General features: G+C 43.0%; 1 protein-coding gene across 8 annotated transcripts in view; it reads left to right on the top strand.

The window, feature by feature from the left end:
* The window catches only part of mical2b (microtubule associated monooxygenase, calponin and LIM domain containing 2b), a 107,031-nt gene that overhangs the window by 64,077 nt on the left and 17,885 nt on the right, over window positions 1-25,069 (top strand). The gene's annotated exons all lie outside the window — the stretch shown is intronic.

The raw sequence follows: 25,069 nt of genomic DNA on the forward strand, positions 1-25,069 counted from the left end.
TCTCTACGATGTTCTGATAGAGAGATGTAGGTCTTGCAAAATGGTTGCTAGGGTACTCTGTTTGGTTGCTAGGGAGTGGCTTGGCAGCTGCCAATCATGAAACTCCAAAGGCTGCTTGTCAGTATGAATGATATAAACCAACTCCCATGCCTCTGTGACATTCAGAATGGACGATATTCCTCTTTGGATTTTGGTTGCTAAGGTGCTCGACAATGGTTGCTAGGGCGTGGCTAGGAAGTGTTGAGGTGATTCATGATTGGCTGTTTGCTGCCCCGAGTCAAACGAGACCACCCTCATGTTTCTATGACAATTCAGTCCAGAGATATCCCTTCGATCTCTTTCAATGGAAGTCTATGGAACTTGTTGCTAAGGAGCTCTAAATGGTTGCTAGGGCGTGGCTAGATAGCTTCACAATGATCCTGAGAGACTGATTGGCCATCTGAGTAAAATGAGCCCGCCCCTTTGTCTCTACGACACTGTGATCCAGAGTTATGTTCAATATAAAAGCGGTTTCTATGGTGTAGGACGGCCCATTTCATGGGCCGTCCTACACCATAGTAAGTCAATGGGGCAACTTTGGGCAGCTCCTGCCCCACAGGGGTGCAACTTTTACCCCATTGTGTGGTATATTCTTACAGAGCCTGTCAGCCTCTTCAAATGTGGTAAATTACACGTTTCTGCGACATCCTCGTTCCGAGCTACGACTCGTCAAAGTTTGACGCAATGTTAAGTCTATGGGATTTTTCGGCCGGTTTTTCGCCCCTGGGGCGAACATCGTACCCCCGATCCCTTATAAAAGTCATAGCACACCATTCCCGAACAGGCCGCACGTTTTGACACCTCATTCGTGGGTCTGTGACAAAAACTGCGGGAGGAGTAGCGCGTCAAAAAGTGGCCAGAAGAATAAGAATAAGAACTAGAATGTACATTTCCAGAAGAAAATGTGAAGTGGTGCTTCCAGTGGCAAATCTCGCCGCTCGGTTGCTAAGGTGTGGTAAATGATTGCATACGAGCAAAGAACCATATCTGTACGATATTCTGGTGCTGAGATATGGCTTATTCATGTGTTTGTATGGTTACTAGGGTACTCTATATGGTTGCTATGGTGTGCTTATACAGTTTATGAGATGATATTTAAAGACTAGTTGACAGTCTAAGTCAAAAAAGCTAAACTCCATGTTTCTACTATTTTCTGGAGCTGAATTATGGCTTGGAAATGTAGTTTTATGGTTGCTAGGGTGCCCTAAGTGGTTGCTAGGGCGTGGCCATGAAGTTGTTATGTCCCTACTTATTGGCTGCTTCATAAGCCGAGTCAAAAGAGCCCAACCCCAAGTCTCTGTGACCTTCTAGTCAAAAGATATGATCTCAAAAATTTTGTGCCAATGTTAAGTCTATGGGACTTTTTTACCCAATGATTTGCCCCTGGGGCGAACACCGTACCCCTGATCGCTAAGAAAAATCATACCACACCTCTCCTCAATAATCCGCACAATTTGACGCCTCAATCAGGGGTGTGTGATGTCGGCGTGTATTTTTTAACAGATAATTACTGTGGAGTTTTTATTTGGAGTTTTTATAGAGTTTTATAGAGTTATTTAGTATGGCACGAGGCCTGCGGCCTCGTGCCTATCACCCACGGTTGCTAGGGTGCTGTAACTGGTTGCTATGGTGTGGCTTTGAAGATTTAGGGCCATTACTTATTGGCTGCTTGATAAAATAAATCCTCCTAGGGAGAGAGAGAGGTCTGCCTGACAGCAGGGCTGTCAGGCCCTTTTGTGTCTGTGTGAAAATGACAGTTGAGATTTAAATTTCTGAAAATTCCGCAATGTTAAGTCAATGGGACTTTTTTGGCCGCTTTTTCGTCCGCTGTGCGAACATCGTACACCCGATCTCTTAGAAAAGTCATAGCACACCATTCCCGAACAGGCCGCACGTTTTGACACCTCATTCATGGGTCTGTGACAAAAACTGCGGGAGGAGTAGCGCGTCAAACTTTGTCCAGAATAATAATAATAAAAATTAGAATAAGAATAATAAGTATGCACAATAACACTAGTGTTGCTTTGCCTTTGGCAAGCACCACTAACTAGAATGTACATTTCCAGAAGAAAATGTGAAGTGGTGCTTGCAGTGGCAAAACTCGCCGCTCGGTTGCTAGAGTGTTGTACATGATTGCATACGAGCCAACAACCATGTCTGTACGATATTGTGGAGCTGAGACATGGCTTATTTATGTGTTTGTATGGTTACTAGGGTACCCTATATGGTTGCTATGGTGTGCTTATACAGTTTATGAGATGATATTTAAAGACTAGTTGACAGTCTGAGTCAAAAAAGCCAAACTCCATGTTTCTACTATTTTCTGGAGCTGAAATATGCCTTGGAAATATAGTTTTATGGTTGTTAGGGTGCCCTAAGTGGTTGCTAGGGAACGGCTATGAAGTTGTTATATCACTACTTATTGGCTTCTTGATAGGCCGAGTCAAAAGAGCCCAACCCCAAGTCTCTATGACCTTCTGGTGAAAAGATATGATCTCACAAATTTTGTGCCAATGTTAAGTCTATGGGACTTTTTTCGGCCAATTATTTGCCCCTGGGGCGAACACCGTACCCCTGATCGCTAAGAAAAATCATACCACACCTCTCCTCAATAATCCGCACAATTTGACGCCTCAATCAGGGGTGTGTGATGTCGGCGTGTATTTTTTAACAGATAATTACTGTGGAGTTTTTATTTGGAGTTTTTATAGAGTTTTATAGAGTTTTTATAGAGTTATTTAGTATGGCACGAGGCCTGCGGCCTCGTGCCTATCACCCACGGTTGCTAGGGTGCTGTAACTGGTTGCTATGGTGTGGCTATGAAGATGTTAGGCCATTACTTATTGGCTGCTTGATAAAATAAATCCTCTGAGGGAGAGAGAAGAGGGCCTGACAGCAGGGCTGTCAGGCCCTTTTCTGTGGGTGTGTGTGAAAGTGACAGTTGAGATTTAAATCTCTGAAAATTCCGCAATGTTAAGTCAATGGGATTTTTTTGGCCGCTTTTTCGTCCGCTGTGCGAACATCGTACACCCGATCGCTTAGAAAAGTCATAGCACACCATTCCCGAACAGGCCGCACGTTTTGACACCTCATTCATGGGTCTGTGACAAAAACTGCGGGAGGAGTAGCGCGTCAAACTTTGTCCAGAATAATAATAATAAAAACTAGAATGTACATTTCCAGAAGAAAATGTGAAGTGGTGCTTGCAGTGGCAAAACTCGCCGCCCGGTTGCTAGAGTGTGGTACATTATTGCATACGAGCCAACAACCATGTCTGTACGATGTTCTGGTGCTGAGATAAGGCTTATTCATGTGTTTGTATGGTTACTAGGGTACTCTATATGGTTGCTATGGTGTCCTTATACAGTTTATGAGATGATATTTAAAGACTAGTTGACAGTCTGAGTCAAAAAAGCCAAACTCCATGTTTCTTCTATTTTCTGGAGCTGAGATAATGGCTTGAATATGTTGTTTTATGGTTGCTAGGCTGCCCTAAGTGGTTGCTAGGGCGCAAATATGAAGTTATTATGTGACTACTTATTGGCTGCTGGATAGGCCGAGTCAAAAGAGCCCAACCCCAAGTCTCTATGACCTTCTGGTCAAAAGATATGATCTCACAAATTTTGTGCCAATGTTAAGTCTATGGGACTTTTTTTGTCCAATTTATCGCCCGCCGGACGATCATCGTACAACCGATCGCTTAGAAAAGTCATAGCACACCTCTCCTCAATGAACCGGTCGATTTGACACCTCATTCATGGGTCTACGACAAAACGTGCGGGAGGAGTAGCGTGCCGAAGTTTTGTCTAGGTGAATAGTAATCACAATACTAGAATGTACATTTCCAGAAGAAAATGTGAAGTGGTGCTTGCAGTGGCAAAACTCGCCGCTCGGTTGCTAGGGTGTTGTACATGATTGCATACGAGCCAACAACCATGTCTGTACGATGTTCTGGTGCTGAGATATGGCTTATTCATGTGTTCAGGTGGTTACTAGGGTACTCTATGTGGTTCCTATGGTGTGCTTATACAGTTTATGAGATGATATTTAAAGACTAGTTGACAGTCTAAGTAAAAAAATCCAAACTCCATGTTTCCACTATTTTCTGGAGCTGAAATATGGCTCGGAAAAGTAGTTTTATGGTTGCTAGGGTGCCCTAAGTGGTTGCTAGGGAATGGCTATGAAGTTGTTATATCACTACTTATTGGCTTCTTGATAGGCCGAGTCAAATGAGGCCAACCCCAAGTCTCTATGACCTTTTGGTCAAAAGGTATGATCTCACAGATTTTGTGCCAATGTTAAGTCTATGGGACTTTTTTCGGCCAATTTATCGCCCACCGGACAATCATCGTACACCCGAACGCTTAGAAAAGACATAGCACACCTCTCCTCAATGAACCGGTCGATTTGACACCTCATTCATGGGTCTACGACAAAAGCTGCGGGAGGAGTAGCGTGCCGAAGTTTTGTCTAGGTGAATAGTAATCACAACACTAGAATGTACATTTCCAGAAGAAAATGTGAAGTGGTGCTTGCAGTGGCAAAACTCGCCGCTCGGTTGCTAGGGTGCGGTTAGCTAGTTTTTTCCAAGATGCTAGCATGATTAGCATGATGCTAGTATCATGCTAGCATGATTAGCATGTTGTTAGCATTATGCTAGCATTATTAGCATGTTGCTAACATCATGCTAGCATGATTAGCATGATGCTAGCTTGATTAGCATGTTGCTAGCATGATGCTAGCATGATTAGCATGTTGCTAGCATGTTGCTAGCATGATGCTAGCATGATTAGCATGTTGCTAGCATCATGCTAGCATGATTAGCATGTTGTTAGCATCATGCTACCAACATGCTAGCATGTTGCTAGCAAAAATAAGCATGTTGCAAACATGTTTTAGCTAGATGCTAGCATGATTAGCATATTGCTAGCATCATGCTAGCATTTTTAGCATGTTGCTAGCATGTTGCTAGCTTGGTTGCTAAGGTGTTACTAGGTGGTTGCTAGGGTATTATTGGTGGTTGCTAGGGCGTTGCTAGGCGGTTGCTAGGGTGTTCTGGGTGGTTGCTATGGTGTTGCTAGGCGGTTGCTAGGGTATTCTGGGTGGTTGCTAGGGTGTTTTGGGTGGTTGCTAGGCGGTTGCTAGGGTGTTCTGGGTGGTTGCTAGGCGGTTGCTAGGGTGTTCTGGGTGGTTGCTAGGGTGTTGCTAGGTGGTTGCTAGGGTGTTGCTAGGCGGTTGCTAGGGTCTTCTGGGTGGTTGCTAGGGTGTTGCTAGGCGGTTGCTAGGGCGTTCTGGGTGGTTGCTAGGGTGTTGCTAGGCGGTTGCTAGGGTGTTCTGAGTGGTTGCTAGGGTGTTGCTAGGTGGTTGCTAGGGTATTCTGGGTGGTTCCTAGGGTGTTGCTAGGCGGTTGCTAGGGTGTTCTTGGTGGTTGCTAGGGTGTTGCTAGGCGGTTGCTAGGGTGTTCTGAGTGGTTGTTAGGGTGTTGCTAGGTGGTTGCTAGGGTATTTTGGGTGGTTGCTAGGGTGTTGCTAGGCGGTTGCTAGGGTATTCTGGTTGGTTGCTATGGTGTTGCTAGGCGGTTGCTAGGGTGTTTTGGGTGGTTGCTATGGTATTCTGGATGGTTGCTATGGTGTTACTAGGTGGTTGGTAGTGTTCACATTTGGTTACTATAGAGTTTTTATAATGTTCATGGCATGATTTAGCACTTAGCTAATCAATATTAGCATGTAGCTATTCACAGCTAGCATGTTTAGCATGTTGAAAGTCCTGTGTGCTAGCATGAGTCAAAAGACCCAACCCCCATCTCTATACGATGTTCTGATGCAGAGATGTAGGTCTTGCAAAATGGTTGCTAGGGTACTCTGTTTGGTTGCTAGGGAGTGGCTTGGCAGCTGCCAATGATGAAACTCCAAAGGCTGCTTGTCAGTATGAATGATATAAACCAACCCCCATCTCTATACGATGTTCTGATATAGAGATGTAGGTCTTGCAAAATGGTTGCTAGGGTACTCTGTTTGGTTGCTAGGGAGTGGCTTGGCAGCTGCCAATCATGAAACTCCAAAGGCTGCTTGTCAGTATGAATGATATAAACCAACTCCCATGCCTCTGTGACATTCAGAATGGACGATATTCCTCTTTGGATTTTGGTTGCTAAGGTGCTCGACAATGGTTGCTAGGGCGTGGCTAGGAAGTGTTGAGGTGATTCATAATTGGCTGTTTGCTGCCCCGAGTCAAACGAGACCACCCTCATGTTTCTATGACAATTCAGTCCAGAGATATCCCTTCGATCTCTTTCAATGGAAGTCTATGGGAGTTGTTGCTAAGGTGCTCTAAATGGTTGCTAGGGCGTGGCTTGATAGCTTCAAAATGATCCTGAGAGACTGATTGGTTGTCTGAGTAAAATGAGCCCGCCCCTTTGTCTCTACGACGCTGTGATCCAGAGTTATGTTCAATATAAAAGCGGTTTCTATGGTGTAGGACGGCCCATTTCATGGGCCGTCCTACACCATAGTAAGTCAATGGGGCAACTTTGGGCAGCTCCTGCGCCCCAGGGGTGCAACTTTTACCCCATTGTGTGGTATGTTCTTACAGAGCCTGTCAGCCTCTTCAAATGTGGCAAATTTCACGTTTCTGCGACATCCTCGTTCCGAGCTACGACTCGTCAAAGTTTTTCGCAATGTTAAGTCTATGGGATTTTTTTGGGCCGTTTTTCGCCCCTGGGGCGACCATCGTACCCCCGATCTCTTAGAAAAGTCATAGCACACCATTCCCGAACAGGCCGCACGTTTTGACACCTCATTCATGGGTCTGTGACAAAAACTGCGGGAGGAGTAGCGCGTCAAAAAGTGGCCAGAAGAATAATAATAATAAGAAGAATAACTAGAATGTACATTTCCAGAAGAAAATGTGAAGTGGTGCTTGCAGTGGCAAAACTCGCCGGTCGGTTGCTAGGGTGTGGTACAATATTGCATACGAGACAACAACCACGTCTGTACGATGTTCTGGTGCTGAGATATGGCTTATTCATGTGTTCAGGTGGTAACTAGGGTTCCCTATATGGTTGCTATGGTGTGCTTATACAGTTTATGAGATTATATTTAAAGACCAGTTGACAGTCTGAGTCAAAAAAAGCAAACTCCATGTTTCTTCTATTTTCTGGAGCTGAGATATGGCTTGAATATGTTGTTTTATGGTTGCTAGGCTGCCCTAAGTGGTTGCTAGGGCGGGAATATGAAGTTATTATGTCACTACTTATTGGCTGCTTGATAGGCCGAGTCAAAAGAGCCCAATTCCAAGTCTCTATGACCTTCTGGTCAAAAGATATGATCTCACAAATTTTGTGCCAATGTTAAGTCTATGGGACTTTTTTCGGAAATGTTTTCGCCCGCCGGACGATCATCGTACAACCGATCGCTTAGAAAAGACATAGCACACCTCTCCTCAATGAACCGGTCGATTTGACACCTCACTCATGGGTGTACGACAAAAGGTGCGGGAGGAGTAGCGTGCCGAAGTTTTGTCTTGGTGAATAGTAATCACAACACTAGAATGTACATTTCCAGAAGAAAATGTGAAGTGGTGCTTGCAGTGGCAAAATTCGTCGCTCGGTTGCTAGAGTGTGGTACATGATTGCATACGAGACAACAAACACGTCTGTACGATGTTCTGGTGCTGAGATATGGCTTATTTATGTGTTTGTATGGTTACTAGGGTACCCTATATGGTTGCTATGGTGTGCTCATACAGTTTATTAGATGATATTAGAAGACTAGTTGACAGTCTGAGTCAAAAAAGCCGAACTCCACGTCTCTACGATTTTCTGGAGCTAAAATATAGCTTGGAAATGTAGTTTTATGGTTGCTAGGGTGGCATAAGTGGTTGCTAGGGCGTGGCCATGAAGTTGTTATGTCCCTACTTATTGGCTGCTTCATAAGCCGAGTCAAAAGAGCCCAAGCCCAAGTCTCTATGACCTTCTAGTCAAAAGATATGATCTCACAAATTTTGTGCCAATGTTAAGTCTATGGGACTTTTTTACCCAATGATTTGCCCCTGGGGCGAACACCGTACCCCTGATCGCTAAGAAAAATCATACCACACCTCTCCTCAATAATCCGCACAATTTGACGCCTCAATCAGGGGTGTGTGATGTCGGCGTGTATTTTTTAACAGATAATTACTGTGGAGTTTTTATTTGGAGTTTTTATAGAGTTTTATAGAGTTTTTATAGAGTTATTTAGTATGGCACGAGGCCTGCGGCCTCGTGCCTATCACCAACGGTTGCTAGGGTGCTGTAACTGGTTGCTATGGTGTGGCTTTGAAGATTTAGGGCCATTACTTATTGGCTGCTTGATAAAATAAATCCTCTGAGGGAGAGAGAGAGGGCCTGACAGCAGGGCTGTCAGGCCCTTTTCTTGGGTGTGTGTGAAAAAGTGACAGTTGGATTCAAATTTCCGAACATTCCGCAATGTTAAGTCAATGGGACTTTTTCGGCCGCTTTTTCGTCCGCTGTGCGAACATCGTACACCCGATCTCTTAGAAAAGTCATAGCACACCATTCCCGAACAGGCCGCACGTTTTGACACCTCATTCATGGGTCTGTGACAAAAACTGCGGGAGGAGTAGCGCGTCAAACTTTTGTCCGGAATAATAATAAGAATAAGAATAATAAGTATGCACAATAACACTAGTGTTGCTTTGCCATAGGCAAGCACCACTAACTAGAATGTACATTTCCAGAAGAAAATGTGAAGTGGTGCTTGCAGTGGCAAAACTCGCCGCTCGGTTGCTAGGGTGTGTTTAGCTAGTTTTTAGTAAGATGCTAACAAAATAAGCATAATGATAGCATGATTAGCATGTTGCTAGCATCATGCTACCGTGTCTTTAGCATGATGCTAACATGATTAGCAGGTTGCTAGCATGTTTGTAGCTAGATGCTAGCATGAATAGCATGTTGCTAGCATCATGCTAGCATGATTAGCATGTTGCTAGCATCATGCTAGCATGATTAGCATGTTGCTAGCATTATGCTAGCATGATTAGCATGTTGCTAGCATCATGCTAGCATGATTAGCATGTTTCTAGCATCATGCTAGCATGATTAGCATGTTGCTAGCATCATGCTAGCATGATTGGCATGTTGCTAGCATAATGCTAGCATGATTAGCATGTTTCTAGCATCATGCTAGCATGATTAGCATGTTGCTAGCATCATGCTAGCATGATTAGCATGTTGCTAGCATTATGCTAGCATGATTAGCATGTTGCTAGCATCATGCTAGCATTATTAGCATGTTTCTAGCATCATGCTAGCATGATTAGCATGTTGCTAGCATCATGCTAGCATGATTGGCATGTTGCTAGCATAATGTTAGCATGATTAGCATGTTTCTAGCATCATGCTAGCATGATTAGCATGTTTCTAGCATCATGCTAGCATGATTAGCATGTTGCTAGCATCATGCTAGCATGATTAGCATGTTGCTAGCATCATGCTAGCATGATTAGCATGTTTGTAGCTAGATGCTAGCATGATTAGCATGTTGCTAGCATCATGCTAGCATGATTAGCATGTTTCTAGCATCATGCTAGCATGATTAGCATGTTGCTAGCATCATGCTAGCATGATAAGCATGTTTCTAGCATCATGCTAGCATGATTAGCATGTTGCTAGCATCATGCTAGCATGATTAGCATGTTGCTAGCATCATGCTAGCATGATTAGCATGTTGCTAGCATCATGCTAGCATGATTAGCATGTTGCTAGCATCATGCTAGCATGATTAGCATGTTTGTTAGCATGTTTGTAGTTAGATGCTAGCATGATTAGCATGTTGCTAGCATCATGTTAGCATGATTAGCATGTTGCTAGCATCATGCTAGCATGATTAGCATGTTGCTAGCATCATGCTAGCATGATTAGCATGTTGCTAGCATCATGCTAGCATGATTAGCATGTTGCTAGCATCATGTTAGCATGATTAGCATGTTGCTAGCATCATGCTAGCATGATTAGCATGTTTGCTAGCATGTTTGTAGCCAGATACTAGCAAGATTAGCATGTTGCTAGCATCATTTAGCACTTAACTAATCGATATTAGCATGTAGCTATTCACAGCTAGCATGTTTAGCATGTTGAAAGTCCTGTGTGTTAACATGAGTCAAAAGACCCAACCCCCATCGCGATACAATGTTCTGATGCTGAGATATAGCTGTTACAAAATGGTTGCTAGGGTACTCTGTTTGGTTGCTAGGGAGTGGCTTGGCAGCTGCCAATCATGAAACTCCAAAGGCTGCTTGTCAGTATGAATGATATAAACCAACCCCCATCGCGATACAATGTTCTGATGCTGAGATATAGCTGTTACAAAATGGTTGCTTGGGTACTATGTTTGGTTGCTAGGGAGTGGCTTGGCAGCTGCCAATCATGAAACTCCAAAGGCTGCTTGTCAGTATAAATGATATAAACCAACTCCCATGCCTCTGTGACATTCAGAATGGAAGATATCCCTCTTTGGATTTTGGTTGCTAAGGTGCTCGACAATGGTTGCTAGGGCGTGGCTAGGAAGTGTTGAGGTCATTCATGATTGGCTGTTTGCTACCCCGAGTCAAACGAGACCACCCTCGTGTTTCTATGACACTTCTATCCGGAGATATCCCTTCCATCTCTTTCAATGGAAGTCTATGGAACTTGTTGCTAAGGTGCTCTAAATGGTTGCTAGGGCGTGGCTTAAAAGCTTAACAATGATCCTGAGAGACTGATTGGTCATCTGAGTAAAATGAGCCCGCCCCTTTGTCTCTACGACACTGTGATCCAGAGTTATGTTCAATATAAAAGCGGTTTCTATGGTGTAGGACGGCCCATTTCATGGGCCGTCCTACACCATAGTAAGTCAATGGGGCAAATTTGGGCAGCTCCTGCCCCACAGGGGTGCAACTTTTACCCCATTGTGTGGTATATTCTTACAGAGCCTGTCAGCCTCTTCAAATGTGGTAAATTACACGTTTCTGCGACATCCTCGTTCCGAGCTACGACTCGTCAAAGTTTGACGCAATGTTAAGTCTATGGGATTTTTCGGCCGGTTTTTCGCCCCTGGGGCGAACATCGTACCCCCGATCCCTTATAAAAGTCATAGCACACCATTCCCGAACAGGCCGCACGTTTTGACACCTCATTCATGGGTCTGTGACAAAAACTGCGGGAGGAGTAGCGCGTCAAACTTTGTCCAGAATAATAATAATAAAAATTAGAATAAGAATAATAAGTATGCACAATAACACTAGTGTTGCTTTGCCTTTGGCAAGCACCACTAATAATAAGTATGCACAATAACACTAGTGTTGCTTTGCCTTTGGCAAGCACCACTAACTAGAATGTACATTTCCAGAAGAAAATGTGAAGTGGTGCTTGCAGTGGCAAAACTCGCCGCTCGGTTGCTAGGGTGCGGTTAGCTAGTTTTTACCAAGCTGCTAGCATGATTAGGATGTTGCTAGTATCATGCTAGCATGATTAGCATGTTGTTAGCATTATGCTAGCATTATTAGCATGTTGCTAGCATGATTAGCATGTTGCTAGCATGATGCTAGCATGATGCTAGCATGATGCTAGCATGATTAGCATGATGCTAGCATGATTAGCATGTTGCTAGCATGTTGCTAGCATGATGCTAGCATGATTAGCATGTTGCTAGCATCATGCTAGCATGATTAGCATGTTGTTAGCATCATGCTAGCATGATTAGCATGTTGTTAGCATCATGCTACCAACATGCTAGCATGATTAGCATCATGCTAGCATGTTTAGCATGTTACTAGCATGGTTGCTAAGGTGTTACTAGGTGGTTGCTAGGGTATTATGGGTGGTTGCTAGGCGGTTGCTAGGGTGTTCTGGGTGGTTGCTATGGTGTTGCTATGCGGTTGCTAGGGTATTCTGGGTGGTTGCTAGGCGGTTGCTAGGGTGTTCTGGGTGGTTGCTAGGGTGTTGCTAGGGGGTTGTTAGGGTGTTCTGGTTGGTTGCTAGGGTGTTGCTAGGCGGTTGCTAGGGTGTTCTGGGTGGTTGCTAGGGTGTTGCTAGGCGGTTCTGGGTGGTTGCTATGTTGTTGCTATGCGGTTGCTAGGGTATTCTGGGTGGTTGCTAAGGTGTTTTGGGTGGTTGCTAGGCGGTTGCTAGGGTGTTCTGGGTGGTTGCTAGGGTGTTCTGAGTGGTTGCTAGGGTGTTGCTAGGTGGTTGCTAGGGTATTCTGGGTGGTTGCTAGGGTGTTGCTAGGTGGTTGCTAGGGTATTCTGGGTGGTTGCTATGGTGTTGCTAGGCGGTTGCTAGGGTGTTTTGGGTGGTTGCTAGGGTGTTTTAGGTGGTTGCTATGGTATTCTGGATGGTTGCTATGGTGTTACTAGGTGGTTGGTAGTGTTCACATTTGGTTACTATAGAGTTTTTATAATGTTCATGGCATGATTTAGCACTTAGCTAATCAATATTAGCATGTAGCTATTCACAGCTAGCATGTTTAGCATGTTGAAAGTCCTGTGTGCCAGCATGAGTCAAAAGACCCAACCCCCATCTCTATACGATGTTCTGATGCAGAGATATTGGTCTTGCAAAATGGTTGCTAGGGTACTCTGTTTGGTTGCTAGGGAGTGGCTTGGCAGCTGCCAATCATGAAGCTCCAAAGTCAATGTGAATGTATAAACCAACCCCCATCTCTATACGATGTTTTGATGCAGAGATATAGGTCTTGCAAAATGGTTGCTAGGGTACTCTGTTTGGTTGCTAGGGAGTGGCTTGGCAGCTGCCAATCATGAAACTCCAAAGGCTGCTTGTCAGTATAAATGATATAAACCAACTCCCACGCCTTTGTGACATTCAGAATGGAAGATATCCCTTTTTGGATTTTGGTTGCTAAGGTGCTCGACAATGGTTGCTAGGGCGTGGCCAGTAAGTGTTGAGGTGATTCAGGATTGGCTGTTTGCTGGCCCGAGTCAAACAAGCCCACCCTCATGTTTCTATGACACTTATATCCTGAGATATCCCTTTGATCTCTTTCAATGGAAGTCTATGGAACTTGTTGCTAAGGAGCTCTAAATGGTTGCTAGGGCGTGGCTTGATAGCTTCACAATGATCCTGAAAGACTGATTGGCCGTCTGAGTAAAATGAGCCCGCCCCCTTGTCTCTACGACACTGTGATCCAGAGTTATGTTCAATATAAAAGCGGTTTCTATGGTGTAGGACGGCCCATTTCATGCGCCGTCCTACACCATAGTAAGTCAATGGGGCAACTTTGGGCAGCTCCTGCCCCACAGGGGTGCAACTTTTACCCCATTGTGTGGTATATTCTTACAGAGCCTGTCAGCCTCTTCAAATGTGGTAAATTACACGTTTCTGCGACATCCTCGTTCCGAGCTACGACTCGTCAAAGTTTGACGCAATGTTAAGTCTATGGGATTTTTCGGCCGGTTTTTCGCCCCTGGGGCGAACATCGTACCCCCGATCCCTTATAAAAGTCATAGCACACCATTCCCGAACAGGCCGCACGTTTTGACACCTCATTCATGGGTCTGTGACAAAAACTGCGGGAGGAGTAGCGCGTCAAAAAGTGGCCAGAAGAATAATAAGAATAAGAATAATAAGTATGCACAATAACACTAGTGTTGCTTTGCCATAGGCAAGCACCACTAATTATAAGAAGAATAATAAGTATGTGAGATAACAATAGTGTTGCTTCGCCATAGGCAAGCACCACTAATAAGTATGCACAATAACACTAGTGTTGCTTTGCCATAGGCAAGCACCACTAACTAGAATGTACATTTCCAGAAGAAAATGTGAAGTGGTGCTTGCAGTGGCAAAAAACACCACCCGGTTGCTAGGTTGTTCTTGGAGTTTGCTATGATGATGCAAGGCAGTTGCTAGGGTGTTCTGGGTGGTTGCTAGGCGGTTGCTAGGGTGTTCTGGGTGGTTGCTAGGTGGTTGCTAGGGTGTTATGGGTGGTTGCTAGGGTTTTTCTAGGTCGTTGCTAGGGTATTCTGGGTGGTTGCTAGGCGGTTGCTAGGGTGTTCTGGTTGGTTGTTAGGCGGATGCAAGGGTGTTGTAGGTGGTTGTTAGGGCGTTGCTAGGTGGTTGCTAGGGTGTTCTGGGTGGTTGCTAGGGCGTTGATTGGCAGTTGCTAGGGTGTTCTGGTTGGTTGCTAGGGTATTGTGAGTGGTTGCTAGGGTGTTCTGGGTGGTTGCTAGGCGGTTGCTAGGGTGTTCTAGGTGGTTGCTAGGGTGTCGCTAGTCGGTTGCTATGGTATTCTGGGTGGTTGCTAGGCGGTTTCTAGGGCATTGCTAGGTGGTTGCTAGGGTAATCTGGGTGGTTGCTAGGCGGTTGCTAGGGTGTTCTGGGTGGTTGCTAGGGCGTTGCTAGGCAGTTGCTAGGGTGTTCTAGGTGGTTGCTAGGGTGTTGCTAGGGTAATCTGGGTGGTTGCTATGGTGTTACTAGGTGGTTGGTAGTTGTCAAAGATGGTTACTGTTGAGTTTGTAGCATTTTATTGGCATGATTTAGCACTTAGCTAATCAATATTAGCATGTAGCTATTCACTGCTAGCATGTGTAGGATGTAGCAAGTCCTGTTTGCTAGCATGAGTCAAAAGAGCCAACCCCCATCTCTATACGATGTTCTGATGCAGAGATATTGGTCTTGCAAAACGGTTGCTAGGGTACTCTGTTTGGTTGCTAGGGAGTGGCTTCACAGCTGGCAATCATGAAGCTCCAAAGTCAATGTGAATGTATAAACCAACCCCCATCTCTATACGATGTTTTGATGCAGAGATATAGGTCTTGCAAAATGGTTGCTAGGGTACTCTGTTTGGTTGCTAGGGAGTGGCTTGGCAGCTGCCAATTATGAAACTCCAAAGGCTTCTTGTAAGTATGAATGATATAAACCAACTCCCACGCCTTTGTGACATTCAGAATGGAAGATATCCCTCTTCGGATTTTGGTTGCTAAGGTGCTTGACAATGGTTGCTAGGGAGGGGTTAGGATGTGTTGAGGTGATTCAGGATTGGCTGTTTGCTGCCCCGAGTCAAACGAGACCACCCTCATGTTTCTATGACTCTTATATCCTGAGATATCCCTTTGATCTGTTTTAATGGAAGTCTATGGAACTTGTTGCTAAGGAGCTCTAAATGGTTGCTAGGGCGTGGCTAGATAGCTTCACAATGATCCTGAGAGACTGATTGGCCGTCTGAGTAAAATGAGCCCGCCCCTTTGTCTCTACGACACTGTGATCCAGAGTTATGTTCAATATAAAAGCGGTTTCTATGGTGTAGGACGGCCCATTTCATGGGCCGTCCTACACCATAGTAAGTCAATGGGGCAACTTTGGGCCCCTCCTGCCCCCCACGGGTGCAACTTTTACCCCATTGTGTGGTATGTTCTTACAGAGCCTGTCAGCCTCTTCAAATGTGGTAAATTACACGTTTCTGCGACATCCTCGTTCCGAGCTACGACGCGTCAAAGTTTGACGCAATGTTAAGTCTATGGGATTTTTCGGCCGGTTTTTCGCCCCTGGGGCGAACATCGTACCCCCGATCCCTTATAAAAGTCATAGCACACCATTCCCGAACAGGCCGCACGTTTTGACACCTCATTCATGGGTCTGTGACAAAAACTGCGGGAGGAGTAGCGCGTCAAAAAGTGGCCAGAAGAATAAGAAGAACTAGAAAAAGTTCGTCGAGACAAACTTTAAGTTGGCTTGTGAAAGTTTGGACCGCAAAGTTTGAAGAAGTTTAAAGTAGTTTGAAGTTTAAATTAGTTTAAAGTTTAAATTAGTTTGAAGTTTAAATTAGTTTAAAGTAGTTTATAGTTTAACTTAGTTTAATGTTTAAAGTAGTTTAAATTAATTTAAAGTTTAAATTAGTTTGAATTTTAAAGTAGTTTGAAGTTTAAATTAGTTTGAAAGTTAAAGTAGTTTAAAGTTTAAATAAGTTTGAATTTTAAAGTAGTTTGAAGTTTAAATTAGTTTAAAGTAGTTTAAAATAGTTTAAAGTTTTAAATAGTTTAAAGTTCAAAGTAGTTTAAAGGTTAAAGTATAGTTTCAAGTAATTAAATGTTGCTAGGGTGTTTCTAGTGGGTTGCTAAGGTGTTGTGGGTGGTTGCTAGGTGGTTTCTAAGGTATTTTAAAGTGGTTGCTAGGGTGTTCTGGGTGGTTGCTAGGGTGTTCTAGAGTATTTTAGGTGGTTGCTATGGTGTTGCTAGGGTGTTTTAAGGTATTTTGGGTGGTTGCTATGGTGTTGCTAGGGTGTTCTAAGGTATTTTTGGTGGTTGCTAGGGTGTTGCTAGGGTGTTCTAAGGTATTTTGAGTGGTTGCTAGGGTGTTCATATGTATTTTGGGTGGTTTCTAGGGTGTTGCTAGGGTTTTCTAAGGCATTTTGGGTGGTTGCTAGGGTGTTCTGAGGTATTTTGGGTGGTTGCTAGGGTGTTGCTAGGGTGTTCTAAGGCATTTTTGGTGGTTGCTAGGGGGTTCTGGGTGGTTGCTAGGGTGTTCTAAGGTATTTTGGGTGGTTGCTAGGGTGTTGCTAGGGTGCTCTAAGGTATTTTGGGTGGTTGCTATGGAGATGCTAGGGTGTTCTAAGGTATTGTGGGTGGTTGCTAGGGTGTTCTAGGGTATTTTAGGTGGTTGCTATGGTGTTGCTATGGTGTTTTAAGGTATTTTGGGTGGTTGCTAGGGTGTTGTTAGGGTGTTCTAAGGTATTTTGGGTGGTTGCTATGGTGTTGCTAGGGTGTTCTAAGGTATTTTGGGTGGTTGCTAAGGTGTTGCTAGGGTGTTCTAAGGTATTTTGGGTGGTTGCTAGGGTGTTCTAAGGTATTTTTGGTGGTTGCTAGGGTGTTCTGGGTGGTTGCTAGGGTGTTCTGGGTGGTTGCTATGGTGTTGCTATGGTGTTCTAAGGTATTTTGGGTGGTTGCTAGGATGTTGCTAGGATGTTCTGAGGTATTTCGGGTGGTTGCTAGGGTGTTGCTAGGGTGTTCTAAGGTATTTTTGGTGGTTGCTAGGGTGTTGCTAGGGTGTTCTAAGGTATTTTGGGTGGTTGCTATGGTGTTGCTAGGGTGTTCTAAGGTATTTTGGGTGGTTGCTAGGGTGTTCTAAGTTATTTTGGGTGGTTGCTAGGGTGTTCTAAGGTATTTTGGGTGGTTGCTAGGGTGTTGCTAGGGTGTTATAAGGCATTTTGGGTGGTTGCTCGGGTGTTCTAAGGTATTTTGGGTGGTTGCTAGGGTGTTGCTAGGGTGTTATAAGGCATTTTGGGTGGTTGCTAGGGTGTTCTAAGGTATTTTGGGTGGTTGCTAGGGTGTTCTGGGTGGTTGCTAGGGTGTTCTAAGGTATATTTTGTGGTTGCTTGGGTGTTCTAAGGTATTGTGGGTGGTTGCTATGGTGTTGCTAGGGTGTTCTAAGGTATTTCAGTTGGTTTCTAGGGTGTTCTGGGTGGTTGCTATGCAGTTGCTAGGGTGTTCTGGGTGTTTGCTATGGTGAACTATTTATGAGTTTAAAAGTTCATTAAGTGTATGAATTCATGAGAGTTCATAAGTGTATGAATTAATGTATTTATAAGTTCATTGAGTTTATAAGTGTATGAATTTATGAGTTTAGAGTTTATAAGTTTAAATGAGTAAGAGTTCAGAGTTTATTAATTTATGAGTTTGAGTTCATAAGTGTATAAATTCATGAGTTTATAAGTGTATGAGTTTATAAGTGTACGAGTTTATGAGTTTAAAGTTTAAATTAGTTTGAAGTTTAAAGTTTAAATAAGTTTGAAGTTTAAAGTTTAAATAAGTTTGAAGTTTAAATTAGTTTGAAGTTTAAAGTTTAATTTAGTTTGAAGTTTCATTTAGTTTAAAGTAGATAGATAGATAGATGAGTGTCATAGATAGATGAGTTTATTAGTTTGAATGAGTCTCATTGGCTCATATAGTATATGGAATGGCAGTTTGATTCAGTCTAGGGTTTCAAGGGATTTACATTTGAATTTTTGACAGTTGGGGAGTTTGAAAATCTGAAGATTCCGCAATGTAAAGTCAATGGGAGTTTTTTCCGAGTTTGATCGTCATTTTTAGGAAAACCGTAAGTCCGATCAGTTAGAAAAGATATAGCACACTAAGTCAGAACAGTTTGAGTGTCCGTGCCGAGTTTGGAGTATGTGGAGTTAAAGCTCTAGGAGGAGTTAGAGTCAGAAATTTCAGAGTAAGAAAAAGAAGAATAATAATAACTAGAAAAAGTTCGTCGAGACAAACTTTAAGTTGGCTTGTGAAAGTTTGGACCGCAAAGTTTGAAGAAGTTTAAAGTAGTTTGAAGTTTAAATTAGTTTAAAGTTTAAATTAGTTTGAAGTTTAAATTAGTTTAAAGTAGTTTATAGTTTAACTTAGTTTAAAGTTTAAAGTAGTTTAAATTAATTTAAAGTTTAAATTAGTTTGAAAGTTAAAGTAGTTTAAAGTTTAAATAAGTTTGAATTTTAAAGTAGTTTGAAGTTTAAATTAGTTTAAAGTAGTTTAAAGTTTTAAATAGTTTAAAGTTCAAAGTAGTTTAAAGGTTAAAGTATAGTTTCAAGTAATTAAATGTTGCTAGGGTGTTTCTAGTGGGTTGCTAAGGTGTTGTGGGTGGTTGCTAGGTGGTTTCTAAGGTATTTTGAGTGGTTGCTAGGGTGTTCTGGGTGGTTGCTAGGGTGTTCTAGGGTATTTTAGGTGGTTGCTATGGTGTTGCTATGGTGTTTTAAGGCATTTTGGGTGGTTGCTAGGGTGTTGTTAGGGTGTTCTAAGGTATTTTGGGTGGTTGCTATGGTGTTGCTAGGGTGTTCTAAGGTATTTTGGGTGGTTGCTAGGGTGTTGCTAGGGTGTTCTAAGGTATTTTTGGTGGTTGCTAGGGTGTTCTGGGTGGTTGCTGGGGTGTTCTAAGGTATTTTGGGTGGTTGCTAGGGTGTTCTGGGTGGTTGCTATGGTGTTGCTATGGTGTTCTAAGGTATTTTGGGTGGTTGCTAGGGTGTTGCTAGGATGTTCTGAGGTATTTTGGGTGGTTGCTAGGGTGTTGCTAGGGTGTTCTAAGGTATTTTTGGTGGTTGCTAGGGTGTTGCTAGGGTGTTCTAAGGTATTTTGGGGGGTTGCTATGGTGTTGCTAGGGTGTTCTAAGTTATTTTGGGTGGTTGCTAGGGTGTTCTAAGGTATTTTGGGTGGTTGCTAGGGTGTTGCTAGGGTGTTATAAGGCATTTTGGGTGGTTGCTAGGGTGTTGCTAGGGTGTTCTAAGGTATTTTGGGTGGTTGCTAGGGTGTTGCTAGGGTGCTCTAAGGTATTTTGGGTGGTTGCTATGGTGTTGCTAGGGTGTTATAAGGCATTTTGGGTGGTTGCTAGGGTGTTGCTAGGGTGTTCTAAGGTATTTTGGGTGGTTGCTAGGGTGTTGCTAGGGTGTTCTAAGGTATTTTTGGTGGTTGCTAGGGTGTTCTGGGTGGTTGCTAGGGTGTTCTAAGGTATTTTGGGTGGTTGCTAGGGTGTTCTGGGTGGTTGCTATGGTGTTCTAAGGTATTTTGGGTGGTTGCTAGGGTGTTGCTAGGATGTTCTGAGGTATTTCGGGTGGTTGCTAGGGTGTTCTAAGGTATTTTTGGTGGTTGCTAGGGTGTTGCTAGGGTGTTCTAAGGTATTTTGGGTGGTTGCTACGGTGTTGCTAGGGTGTTCTAAGGTATTTTGGGTGGTTGCTAGGGTGTTCTAAGGTATTTTGGGTGGTTGCTACGGTGTTGCTAGGGTGTTCTAAGGTATTTTGGGTGGTTGCTAGGGTGTTCTAAGGTATTTTGGGTGGTTGCTAGGGTGTTGCTAGGGTGTTATAAGGCATTGGGGGTGGTTGCTAGGGTGTTCTAAGGTATTTTGGGTGGTTGCTAGGGTGTTCTGGGTGGTTGCTAGGGTGTTCTAAGGTATATTATGTGGTTGCTAGGGTGTTCTAAGGTATTGTGGGTGGTTGCTATGGTGTTGCTAGGGTGTTCTAAGGTATTTCAGTTGGTTTCTAGGGTGTTCTGGGTGGTTGCTATGCAGTTGCTAGAGTGTTCTGGGTGTTTGCTATGGTGAACTATTTATGAGTTTAAAAGTTCATAAGTGTATGAATTCATGAGAGTTCATACGTGTATGAATTAATGCATTTATAAGTTCATGAGTTTATAAGTGTATGAATTTATGAGTTTAGAGTTTATAAGTTTAAATGAGTAAGAGTTCAGAGTTTATTAATTTATGAGTTTGAGTTCATAAGTGTATGAATTCATGAGTTTATAAGTGTACGAGTTTATGAGTTTAAAGTTTAAATTAGTTTGAAGTTTAAAGTTTAAATAAGTTTGAAGTTTAAAGTTTAAATAAGTTTGAAGTTTAAATTAGTTTGAAGTTTAAAGTTTAATTTAGTTTGAAGTTTAATTTAGTTTAAAGTAGATAGATAGATAGATTGATAAGTGTCATAGATAGATGAGTTTATTAGTTTGAATGAGTCTCATTGGCTCATATAGTATATAGAATGGCAGTTTGATTCAGTCTAGGGTTTCAAGGGATTTACATTTGAATTTTTGACAGTTGGGGAGTTTGAAAATCTGAAGATTCCGCAATGTAAAGTCAATGGGAGTTTTTTCCGAGTTTGATCGTAGTTTTTAGGAAAACCGTAAGTCCGATCAGTTAGAAAAGATATAGCACACCGAGTCAGAACAGTTTGAGTGTCCGTGCCGAGTTTGGAGTATGTGGAGTTAAAGCTCTAGGAGGAGATAGAGTTGTAAATTTTAGTCTCAGAAAAAGAATAATAACTAGAAAAAGTTCGTCCAGACAAACTTTAAGTTGGCTTGTGAAAGTTTGGACCGCAAAGTTTGAAGAAGTTTAAAGTAGTTTGAAGTTTAAATTAGTTTAAAGTTTAAATTAGTTTGAAGTTTAAATTAGTTTAAAGTAGTTTATAGTTTAACTTAGTTTAAAGTTTAAAGTAGTTTAAATTAGTTTAAAGTTTAAATTAGTTTGAATTTTAAAGTAGTTTGAAGTTTAAATTAGTTTGAAAGTTAAAGTAGTTTAAAGTTTAAATAAGTTTGAATTTTAAAGTAGTTTGAAGTTTAAATTAGTTTAAAGTAGTTTAAAGTAGTTTAAAGTTTTAAATAGTTTAAAGTTCAAAGTAGTTTAAAGGTTAAAGTATAGTTTCAAGTAATTAAATGTTGCTAGGGTGTTTCTAGTGGGTTGCTAAGGTGTTGTGGGTGGTTGCTAGGTGGTTTCTAAGGTATTTTGAGTGGTTGCTAGGGTGTTCTAGGGTATTTTAGGTGGATGCTATGGTGTTGCTAGGGTGTTTTAAGGTATTTTGGGTGGTTGCTAGGGTGTTGTTAGGGTGTTCTAAGGTATTTTGGGTGGTTGCTATGGTGTTGCTAGGGTGTTCTAAGGTATTTTGGGTGGTTGCTAGGGTGTTGCTAGGGTGTTCTAAGGTATTTTGGGTGGTTGCTAGGGTGTTCTGGGTGGTTGCTAGGGTGTTCTAAGGTATTTTTGGTGGTTGCTAGGGTGTTCTAAGGTATTTTGGGTGGTTGCTAGGGTGTTCTGGGTGGTTGCTATGGTGTTGCTATGGTGTTCTAAGGTATTTTGGGTGGTTGCTAGGGTGTTGCTAGGATGTTCTGAGGTATTTCGGGTGGTTGCTAGGGTGTTGCTAGGGTGTTCTAAGGTATTTTGGGTGGTTGCTATGGTGTTGCTAGGGTGTTCTAAGGTATTTTAGGTGGTTGCTAGGGTGTTCTAAGGTATTTTGGGTGGTTGCTAGGGTGTTCTAAGGTATTTTGGTGGTTGCTAGGGTGTTGCTAGGGTGTTCTAAGGTATTTTGGGTGGTTGCTATGGTGTTGCTAGGGTGTTCTAAGGTATTTTGGGTGGTTGCTAGGGTGTTCTAAGTTATTTTGGGTGGTTGCTAGGGTGTTCTAAGGTATTTTGGGTGGTTGCTAGGGTGTTCTGGGTGGTTGCTAGGGTGTTCTAAGGTATATTTTGTGGTTGCTAGGGTGTTCTAAGGTATTGTGGGTGGTTGCTATGGTGTTGCTAGGGTGTTCTAAGGTATTTCAGTTGGTTTCTAGGGTGTTCTGGGTGGTTGCTATGCAGTTGCTAGGGTGTTCTGGGTGTTTGCTATGGTGAACTATTTATGAGTTTAAAAGTTCATAAGTGTATGAATTCATGAGAGTTCATACGTGTATGAATTAATGCATTTATAAGTTCATGAGTTTATAAGTGTATGAATTTATGAGTTTAGAGTTTATAAGTTTAAATGAGTAAGAGTTCAGAGTTTATTAATTTATGAGTTTGAGTTCATAAGTGTATGATTTCATGAGTTTATAAGTGTATGAGGTTATAGTTTATAAGTTTAAATGAGAAAGAGTTCAGAGTTTATTAATTTATGAGTTCATAAGTGTATGAATTCATGAGTTTATAAGTGTACGAGTTTATGAGTTTAAAGTTTAAATTAGTTTGAAGTTTAAATTAGTTTAAATTAGTTTGAAGTTTAAAGTTTAATTTAGTTTGAAGTTTAATTTAGTTTAAAGTAGATAGATAGATGAGTGTCATAGATATATGAGTTTATGAGTTTGAATGAGTCTCATTGGCTCATATAGTATATAGAATGGCAGTTTGATTCAGTCTAGGGTTTCAAGGGATTTACATTTGAATTTTTGACAGTTGGGGAGTTTGAAAATCTGAACATTCCGCAATGTAAAGTCAATGGGAGTTTTTTCCGACTTTGATCGTCATTTTTAGGAAAACCGTAAGTCCGATCAGTTAGAAAAGATATAGCATACCGAGTCAGAACAGTTTGAGTGTCCGTGCCGAGTTTGGAGTATGTGGAGTTAAAGCTCTAGGAGGAGTTAGAGTTGTAAATTTGAGTAAGAAGAATAATAATAATAATAATAACTAGAATGTACATTTCCAGAAGAAAATGTGAAGTGGTGCTTGCAGTGGCAAAACTCGCCGCTCGGTTGCTAGGGTGTTGTTGGAGTTTGCTATGATGATGCAAGGCAGTTGCTAGGGTGTTCTGGGTGGTTGCTAGGTGGTTGCTAGGGTGTTCTGAGTGGTTGCTAGGGTGTTGCTAGGTGGTTGCTAGGGTATTCTGGGTGGTTGCTAGGGTGTTGCTAGGCGGTTGCTAGGGTGTTCTGGGTGGTTGCTAGGGTGTTGCTAGGTGGTTGCTAGGGTGTTCTGAGTGGTTGCTAGGGTGTTCTGGGTGGTTGCTAGGGTATTCTGGGTGGTTGCTAGGGTATTCTGGGTGGTTGCTAGGGTGTTGCTAGGCGGTTGCTAGGGTGTTCTGGGTGGTTGCTAGGGTGTTGCTAGGCGGTTGCTAGGGTGTTCTGAGTGGTTGCTAGGGTGTTGCTAGGTGGTTGCTAGGGTATTCTGGGTGGTTGCTAGGGTGTTGCTAGGTGGTTGCTAGGGTGTTCTGTGCGGTTGCTAGGCGGTTGCTAGGGTATTCTGGGTGGTTGCTATGGTGTTGCTAGGCGGTTGCTAGGGTGTTTTGAGTGGTTGCTAGGCGGTTGCTAGGGTGTTCTGGGTGGTTGCTAGGGTGTTGCTAGGCGGTTGCTAGGGTGTTCTGGGTGGTTGCTAGGGCGTTGCTAGGGTGTTCTGGGTGGTTGCTAGGGTGTTCTGGGTGGTTGCTAGGGTGTTGCTAGGTGGTTGCTAGGGTGTTTTGAGTGGTTGCTAGGCGGTTGCTAGGGTGTTCTGGGTGGTTGCTAGGGTGTTGCTAGGCGGTTGCTAGGGTGTTCTGGGTGGTTGCTAGGGCGTTGCTAGGCAGTTGCTAGGGTGTTCTGGGTGGTTGCTAGGGTGTTGCTAGGGTAATTTGGGTGGTTGCTATGGTGTTACTAGGTGGTTGGTAGTTGTCAAAGATGGTTACTGTTGAGTTTGTAGCATTTTATTGGCATGATTTAGCACTTAGCTAATCAATATTAGCATGTAGCTATTCACTGCTAGTATGTGTAGCATGTAGCAAGTCCTGTTTGCTAGCATGAGTCAAAAGACCCAACCCCCATCTCTATACGATGTTCTGATGCAGAGATATTGGTCTTGCAAAACGGTTGCTAGGGTACTCTGTTTGGTTGCTAGGGAGTGGCTTGGCAGCTGCCAATCATGAAGCTCCAAAGTCAATGTGAATGTATAAACCAACCCCCATCTCTATACGATGTTCTGATGCAGAGATATTGGTCTTGCAAAATGGTTGCTAGGGTACTCTGTTTGGTTGCTAGGGAGTGGCTTGGCAGTTGCCAATCATGAAACTCCAAAGGCTTCTTGTCACTATGAATGATATAAACCAACTCCCACGCCTTTGTGACATTCAGAATGGAAGATATCCCTCATTGGATTTTGGTTGCTAAGGTGCTCGACAATGGTTGCTAGGGCGTGGCTAGGAAGTGTTGAGGTGATTCATGATTGGCTGTTTGCTGCCCCGAGTCAAACGAGACCACCCTCATGTTTCTATGACAATTCAGTCCAGAGATATCCCTTCGATCTCTTTCAATGGAAGTCTATGGGAGTTGTTGCTAAGGTGCTCTAAATGGTTGCTAGGGCGTGGCTTGATAGCTTCACAATGATCCTGAGAGACTGATTGGTTGTCTGAGTAAAATGAGCCCGCCCCCTTGTCTCTATGACACTGTGATCCAGAGTTATGTTCAATATAAAAGCGGTTTCTATGGTGTAGGACGGCCCATTTCATGGGCCGTCCTACACCATAGTAAGTCAATGGGGAAACTTTGGGCAGCTCCTGCCCCCCAGGGGTGCAACTTTTACCCCATTGTGTGGTATGTTCTTACAGAGTCTGTCAGCCTCTTCAAATGTGGCAAATTTCACGTTTCTGCGAAATTCACACTCTGAGCTATGACTCGTCAAAGTTTTTCGCAATGTTAAGTCTATGGGATTTTTTTGGGCCGTTTTTCGCCCCTGGGGCGACCATCGTACCCCCGATCTCTTAGAAAAGTCATAGCACACCATTCCCGAACAGGCCGCACGTTTTGACACCTCATTCATGGGTCTGTGACAAAAACTGCGGGAGGAGTAGCGCGTCAAAAAGTGGCCAGA

Source organism: Rhinichthys klamathensis, unplaced genomic scaffold, assembly GCF_029890125.1.
Source record: "Rhinichthys klamathensis goyatoka isolate OS25496 unplaced genomic scaffold, OSU_Roscu_1.1 h1tg000076l_1, whole genome shotgun sequence".
NCBI lineage: Eukaryota > Metazoa > Chordata > Actinopteri > Cypriniformes > Leuciscidae > Rhinichthys > Rhinichthys klamathensis.